Source organism: Ambystoma mexicanum, chromosome 4q (genome assembly GCF_040938575.1).
Source record: "Ambystoma mexicanum isolate Mex_15411 chromosome 4q, UKY_AmexF1_1, whole genome shotgun sequence".
Taxonomy (NCBI): Eukaryota; Metazoa; Chordata; class Amphibia; order Caudata; family Ambystomatidae; genus Ambystoma; species Ambystoma mexicanum.
Window position 1 is genome coordinate 752,454,030 of NC_090928.1, and position 7,726 is coordinate 752,461,755.

Below are 7,726 nucleotides of genomic sequence, written 5' to 3' on the forward strand. Positions count from 1 at the left end.
ACTTCCCAACATGCTACAAACCTGAAATGTGGCATGTGGGCAGGTTCCATGGTGTAGGCAATGTAAAAAGTATAAATATAAATGTTTCTAAAAAAATAAATATATGCGTTTTAAGCCATCTGCAATGCTAAGATATGTGTGTGTGTGTGTGTGTGTGTGTGTGTGTGTGTCTTTTAGAACTGTTCAGCATGCTTCTCAACATGCTACAAACCTGGAATTTGGCATTTGGCTAGGTTCCATGGTGTAGGCAATATAAAATATAAATATACCTTTGTCTAATTTATTTTTGGGGGAAATCTGTGGATATGTATGTGTGTCTGTTCGAAATGGTCAGCGTACTTCCCAACGTGCTACAAACCTGTAATTTGGCATGTGGGCAGGTTCCATGGTGTAGACAATGCAACAAGTATAACAAATACATTTTTCAAATTCTTTGTAAGCGTTTTTTTAACTGGTCTGCAATGCTTGGATATGTAAGTGTGACTGTTCAAAATGTTCAGCATACTTCCCAACATGCTATAAACCTGGAATGAGGGTAGGTTCCATGGTGAAGACAATGTAAAAGGTTTAACATATCCATATACCTTTGTCTATTTCTTTTTGGATTTTGGGGTGTGGGTTTTGTGTGTGTGCCTGTTCGAAACGTTCAGCATACTACCCAACATGATACAAACCTGAAATGTGGCATGTGGATAGGTTCAAGGGTGTGGACAATGTAAACAGTATATAATATAAATGTTTCTTTTTTTTTTTTTTAAACCGGTCTGCAGTGCTTGGATGTGTGTGTCTGATCGAAATGTTCAGCATACTTCCCAACATGCTACAAACCTGAAATGTGGCATGTGGGCAGGTTCCATGGTGTAGGCAATGTAAAAAGTATAAATATAAATGTTTCTAAAAAAATAAATATATGCGTTTTAAGCCATCTGCAATGCTTAGATATGTGTGTGTGTGTGTGTGTGTGTGTGTGTGTGTGTGTGTGTGTGTGTGTGTGTGTGTGTGTGTGTGTGTGTGTGTGTGTGTCTTTTAGAACTGTTCAGCATGCTTCTCAACATGCTACAAACCTGGAATGAGGGTAGGTTCCATGGTGAAGACAATGTAAAAGGTTTAACATATCCATATACCTTTGTCTATTTCTTTTTGGATTTTGGGGTGTGGGTTTTGTGTGTGTGCCTGTTCGAAACGTTCAGCATACTACCCAACATGATACAAACCTGAAATGTGGCATGTGGATAGGTTCAAGGGTGTGGACAATGTAAACAGTATATAATATAAATGTTTCTTTTTTTTTTTTTTTAAACCGGTCTGCAGTGCTTGGATGTGTGTGTCTGATCGAAATGTTCAGCATACTTCCCAACATGCTATGAACCTGGAATTTGGTATGTGGGTAGGTTCCATGGTGTAGACAGTGTAAAAAGTATAAAATATAAACATATCTTTGTCTCATTTCTTTTTTGTAGGAATTACTGTGCAAAGTATGTGTACAACTTCTAGTGAAATATAAAATCACATGGGATTATGAAGTGCCCCATATTTGTCATGCTTTTTAGTGTTACAGTTTGGCCATGCCAGCAATACAGGCCGTTCATTGGAATTGGTGTGCTATTATCAGGTGTTACAGCCCTCTGGTCCAGGTATTACTGCTAAAACGATAACTAATAGCTGCTTGACAGGCTGCAACAATTTAGACAAATATAACCACTCACCATTGCTGCTTTGTTCTGCTTGATATGTGTGTCTAGACATCACAACGATTACAGTCTGGAATGACAGAGCTTTGGTCACGTCAACGTCCTTGCAGGTGCACATTTAGAGGGACTGTGGTGCCAGTCAGCGCCTGCGTGATGCAAAACAAGTGCATCATGCTGAAATTTCAGCTCCACTGGTGGCCATTTTGTAGGAGCAAGTGGAGCTGTCCAAGTATGAAACAGATTAGTGAATGATGATTTTGAAAGCATGTTTTGTTTCCCGGATGTATGATACATTGACGTGTTTCCTGCTTTTGTGCTGCATTACATTGTGTTTCTAATTTTGTTTCATTTTTATTATTATTGTATATGCTAACAAGCTTCCCAATCAATAATGGCCGCTGTTGGGTGTAGAAGATTAAGCTTAAGTTGTCTAGAAGGAACTGCCGGACAGCAGTGCGCATGACAGTGACATGGATGCGTAGGGAAGAGCTGCTAGGCTGTGGCTGGCTCATACTGGATGAAGGAAGATAGGTTGTAGTCTGGGGCTGAGAACATGGAGAGGCTATTAGGAAGGGACAGGTAGAGAGTACTGTGTTGTTCACCCAGTCATACAACCACGCAGCCATACTCACCCATCCATGCATGTTCAAGCCCCTCCATCATCCAACCATATGCACCCACACATGAATTCATATTACTATATTCACCAACTCACCCATCCGCATGTATCCACCCAATTCATCTATCCACCAATTGTACAATATTAACTCTCTCCATCCATCTGCCCATCCACTCATACCACTATATCCTCTCGCTCATCCATCCACAAATATGCTATTCAAACACATTCACCTCTGCTTTTCCATTCAATTACACGAACCTTCAGCCACTCACCCATACAACTAAATCCACCCACTTATCTATCCATCCACCCATCCATACAACCTTAGTGAACAATTCTTCCAGTAATGTTCCCCTCCTTATCCATCTACCCTGTGAGCCATAGTCACAGTCATCCATCCACCCGTACAAAAATATTCACCCACTCACACAAACATGCTCACCGATTCATCCATCCAGCCATACAACTATATTCACTCACTCGCCTATCCATTGATAGCCACCCACTCATTCATCCACCCATACAATCATATCCACCCATTCATCCATCCCCAAAAATATCGTCACCCACTCACCTAAACACTCAGACCTAATAAAAAGACAGGCCTACTGTCTTTGTTGATGCCTGCTTTTTTCTGGGTACATTGGGGGAAAGGTAGAGGGCCTGGTGTACTGTGTTTACAAGAACACGGGATTATTGGCACAATTGCAAGACAGTTTCTTTGAAAAAGGAACACGCGTTTCATAGGCAGTCTCGCAAAGAAAATAGCCATGAAGCAATGTGTTAATGCTAAAGAATGGTTCTGCATTGCAAAACCTTTAAGGAAAAGTTAAAAGTAATTTACTTGAAAACTTCTGGGCACTGCTCTTCATTTTGGACCATGAAGGCCCATAGAAGAATGTGGCCTGCTGATGGATGAACTGTTAAGGTATCTGTTGCTGGAATTTGGGTTTAAAACATCAGGAACATGATCCAGGATGTCTGCAACACTAAAGCATTTGTTTGTCCAGACTGAAGACATCAGTTCCCTGGGTCCAAGAGCTCCCAAGTGTTATGCTTCCTTTAGCACTTTCTGCAGAGAGGTAGAGAGGGGCCATTCAGCCTGGTTAGCAAATGAAAGGCAGAGCACTGCCAGTCTCTCAATGCAAAAACACTCAGCTGCCTCTCACGGCCATTAAATGAACGGAGAGCAGGGCTGTTTTGAAGCACACCAGCCAAGAGAAACTTTGGAGGCAGAAAGAAGGCTACTGCTGCTCCGTGCAGCAGGGGCCAGCTTTCCAAATACAAATATTACGCTTGGCAGGGCGGCCGCCTAATGCTGCACGTGGCATTCTGTCATGCTCGAGTATAAATGGACACAGGGTGTTCCATGGCAGAAGAGCATTCTGCAGGAACTGGGACACGCTGCAGGGCGGCATATACAGAAAATGGAACTGTTTGGAGAAAAACAAGTTTAATCTTCGACCTGACAGAATGGCTTGACATGTTGTTTTAAAGTGTCAGTAAAATAGACTTTTGGTATGATGAACAAGCACTGATGCAGTTCCACTCAACCACAGGTGCTTCTGCCAGTGAGGGCATTGGACAGTAATGAATGGCAGGCGAGAGGCCTGCTGCAAGAATGTCTGTGTTCTGTCCCAGGCCTGGTTTCCAGGGTTGGCATTGCTTCTTTGGCGCAAGTGAAGGCATTGCGAAGCACTGTTGGCTTGTATGAGAGTGCGCAGTGGAGAACAGGAAGCGTTTCGAAAGTAATGGCTTCCACTGTATGTAATGGGAATAATTGATAGACTAGTCATTGGTGCTTAAGTTCATTCGTTCTCTATATCTATATATGCCTTCAAAGTCGCAAATTAAAAACTTCGACTGTTTCATCTTGTTTTTGGAGCAAGAGTGGAAATTGTGCTCCACGCTAAGGTTGTAATGTCCTTGCCTGGGAGCACCCTGGCCAGGTGGACGAAGGTTATGGGCACCCAGCAGACATACCTCGACAGTGGGCACCTTGCCAGACCATGAGCACACAAGCTCTTCCATGGCCTGGCGGCACCCAGGCCAAGACCAACCGACTGTGCCGGCGTTATGATATATGATATTTTATTTATATCGCGCTCATACACAAGTGTTTCAGAGCGCGACCAAGCAAAGGGAGGGGAACAGGGGAGAACAAAAATACGATCTTACTAGGCCCAGTGACATTAAGAATGCGCAAGTGCATGGAAAACTGAAAATGGGGGAAAGTGCGTGGAGGTGGAGAATTAGAAAGTGCGGACAGAGGAGAGAACAGAACAAATAATAAGTGGGATAAATAAATGCAGACAAAAAGGTAGTGCAGCCAGACACGTGGCAAGTGCATGATTAGTCAGATAGGGTATATTTAATAAGTGCAGAGAAAGAGTGGGGACTGTATGGGTACAGATACAGATCCCAGTGCCAAGGGTGGCCTGGAGGCAGTGTAGGAGGGAGGTAGGGTGCGCAGGTACCTGGGCCCGAAGGTCAGAGGGTGGACAGGTGCACGGTGCCGAGAGAGAGAAACAGATAAGCAGGGGAGAAGGGGGGCAAAGACAGAAGTGAAGAGGAAGGTCTTGAGGTGCTTCCGGAACCGGAGATGGTTCTCCTCAAGTTTCAGGGTTGCCGGGAGGCTGTTCCAAAGGGTGGCACCAGCCTAAGACAGAGATCTGCCCTCAGCTTGTTTCTTTGAAAAACGCCTGACCATGAGGGATTTAGACGCAGAGGGGCGAAGGGCTCGAGAAGGGAGTTATTTACCGAGGAATAGTTGAAGGTTTTTTGGTCTCAGGCCCCAGAAAGCCTTGTGGACATTGCAGAGGGTTTTAAATGTAATCCTTGCATCCACTGGGAGCCAATGAAGGGATTTCAGAGCTGGAGAGATACGATCCCAGGGCTTGAGGCCGAGGACAAGTCTCGCAGTCCTGTTCTGGATTAGTTGTAAAGGGAGGAGGGTGGAGGCAGGTAGATTTAGAAAGAGGCTGTTACAATAGTCCAACCCAGAGAGAACCAGAGCTTGGGAGACTGTGAGCTTCTAGGGGAAGGAAAGGAAAGGCAGCGTACCTCTAAGGAGGTGCAGTAAGAAGTTTGACTTTTTAAAGACGTCAGAGATGTGTGCGGAGAAGGAAAGTGTGGAGTCAAAGATAACCGAGAGGTTCTTAGCCTCGCAAGTAGGGGTAGAAGGAGGGCCAAGGGAAGCCAGCCAGAGAGTGAGGAGAAAGTATAGTGAAAGTGTCCCAATGAGGAGGATCTCAGTTTTGTTGGCATTTAGACAAAGATCGTTAGCAGCACACCAATTTTGAATGGTGGAAAGGCAATCAGAGATAAGGGAAGGTGAGGAGGTGGTTGAAGGAAGCCTGAAAATGAGTTGGGTGTCATCAAAATAGCACTGGAAGTTTGAGCAGAAAATGGAAATGCAGTAGGCGAGAGTTGCCAGGTATTGGTTGAAAAGCCTGGGCGAGAGGTTAGACCCGTGGAGAACACCACAGATAGAGAGGGAGATAGCGGATAGGCAGGACCCAAGTGTTATCTGTGAGGGTCGATCAGAAAGGAAAGAGGTCAGCCAGGCCAGAGCCTGATCAATGATACCCAGTTTGTTAGAGAGACGAATGAGCAGAATGGTATGGTTGACCGTGTCAAAAGCATAGGAGAGATCAAGAAGGATGAGGATGGAGGGAATGTTAGAGTCAAGGTTAGAGGCCAGGTCATCACAGATGTTCAGGAGAGCAGTTTCTTTGCTTCTAGCAGCTCTGAATCCAGATTGGTGGTCATGGAGAGAGCCAACAGAGTCAGAAAGAAGGTTGAGCTGGGAGATGGCCAGTTTTTACAGGAGCTTCCCCAAAAAGGGAGTAATGCAAATTGGGTGGTAGATAGCCAGACAAGAGGGATCAGCTGTGGGTTTCTTGAGGAGGGGATGCGATGCACAAGGGAGTGCTCGAGGGGGGAAGGGTAAGATCCAGAGGCAAAAGAATGGTTGCAGAAATCGGCAAGGGCCGAAGCGAGGGTATCAATCCGGTCCTTAATGGTTTTAGAGGAACAGGGGTGGACCTGTTTTGATGAGGCTTTCATAGATCGGACTTGTCTAGCAACCTCATCCAGGGAGAAAATAGGAAAGGAGGAGAAAGAGGAAAGGGGGGTAGCTGAAGGAGGGTCAGCAAGCCGGGAGGTAGAGGGGAGAGGAGGCGAGGTGGAGGAGAGGGTGGACTAGATGTCTTGGGCTTTGGAATGAAAGTGAGAGGCAAGGGCATTGCAAAGAGCCTGGGAGGCAAGAGGGGGCGTGGGGACTGCAGCAGGGTTTGTCAGCTCCTTGCAGATTTTAAAGAGTTCGGCCGAGTTGTTAGATGCCGCAGAGATGCGTGCTTCAAGGTGAGCTCTCTTGTTGGAGCAGACAGAGAGCCGGTATTGCCTTTGGAGCAGGCGGCAGGCCGGTTTGTCAGAGGATGAGCAGGAAGCCCTCCATTTCCTCTCAGCCGCCCTACACTTGCATTTGAGTGTAGATAGGTCAGAGTCGTACCAGGAATTACACTTGGCTTTGGACTTCAAACGGATCCTCATGACACGAGCAAGAACATCAAGAGTAGAAGAGATAGAGGAATAGAGCAGGGACAGGGCTGTGTCAGGGTGTGAGTCAGCCTGGGGAGGGGGAGATGGGCAGAAGGTGGCAGCGAAAGCCTCAACTGACACACGCTTCATGGGCCAGATGTTCGAGAAGGTGTGTGGCAATCTTGGGGAAGGCTTGGCTTGTGGGGAGGAGATAGACAGATGGGAGGAGAGGAGGCAATGATCACTCCTGGATAGAGGTGTGGTGAGGGGAGTAGAGAGGGGGAGGCCAGAGGAGATCAAGACATCAAGTGTGTGACCAGCAGAGTGAGTCGGGCCAGAGGGGAGGATAGAGAGGGAAAGTGAGTTGCAGAGGTCGCGAAAGAGCGCAAATGAAGAACAGGGAGAATCCAGATGGATGCTGAGATCACCAAGAAGGAGGAGTTGTCTGGTTTAGGCCAGGAGGGAGGAGGCGAGGTCTGCCCATTCAGAGAGAAAACAAGTCACTTGCCCAGGGTGCCGGTAGAGAGTTGCAACAGTGAGAGAGTGTCCAGGAGAGTGAGAGAGCCTGCAGATAAGGCATTCGAAAGACCAGTATGTCTGAATGGGGATGATAGAGGCAGGAATCCACTAGGGGAAGATCAGGGCTACTCCCCCTCCAGGCCGGTTGGATCTGAGGGTGGAGAGGATCTTGTAGCCGTCAGGGAGGAGAGTGTCAAAACTCATGACAGAGCTGGCCGTGAACCAAGTCTCGGTAAGACTGAGGACATTAAGGTCAAGTTGTTCTGGGAGGTGGCAGATGTCAGAGGAGTGTTTGACAGCAGAGCGAGAGTTGAGAGTGGCAAGATGTAGAAGGTTGCCAGCCTTAAAAACC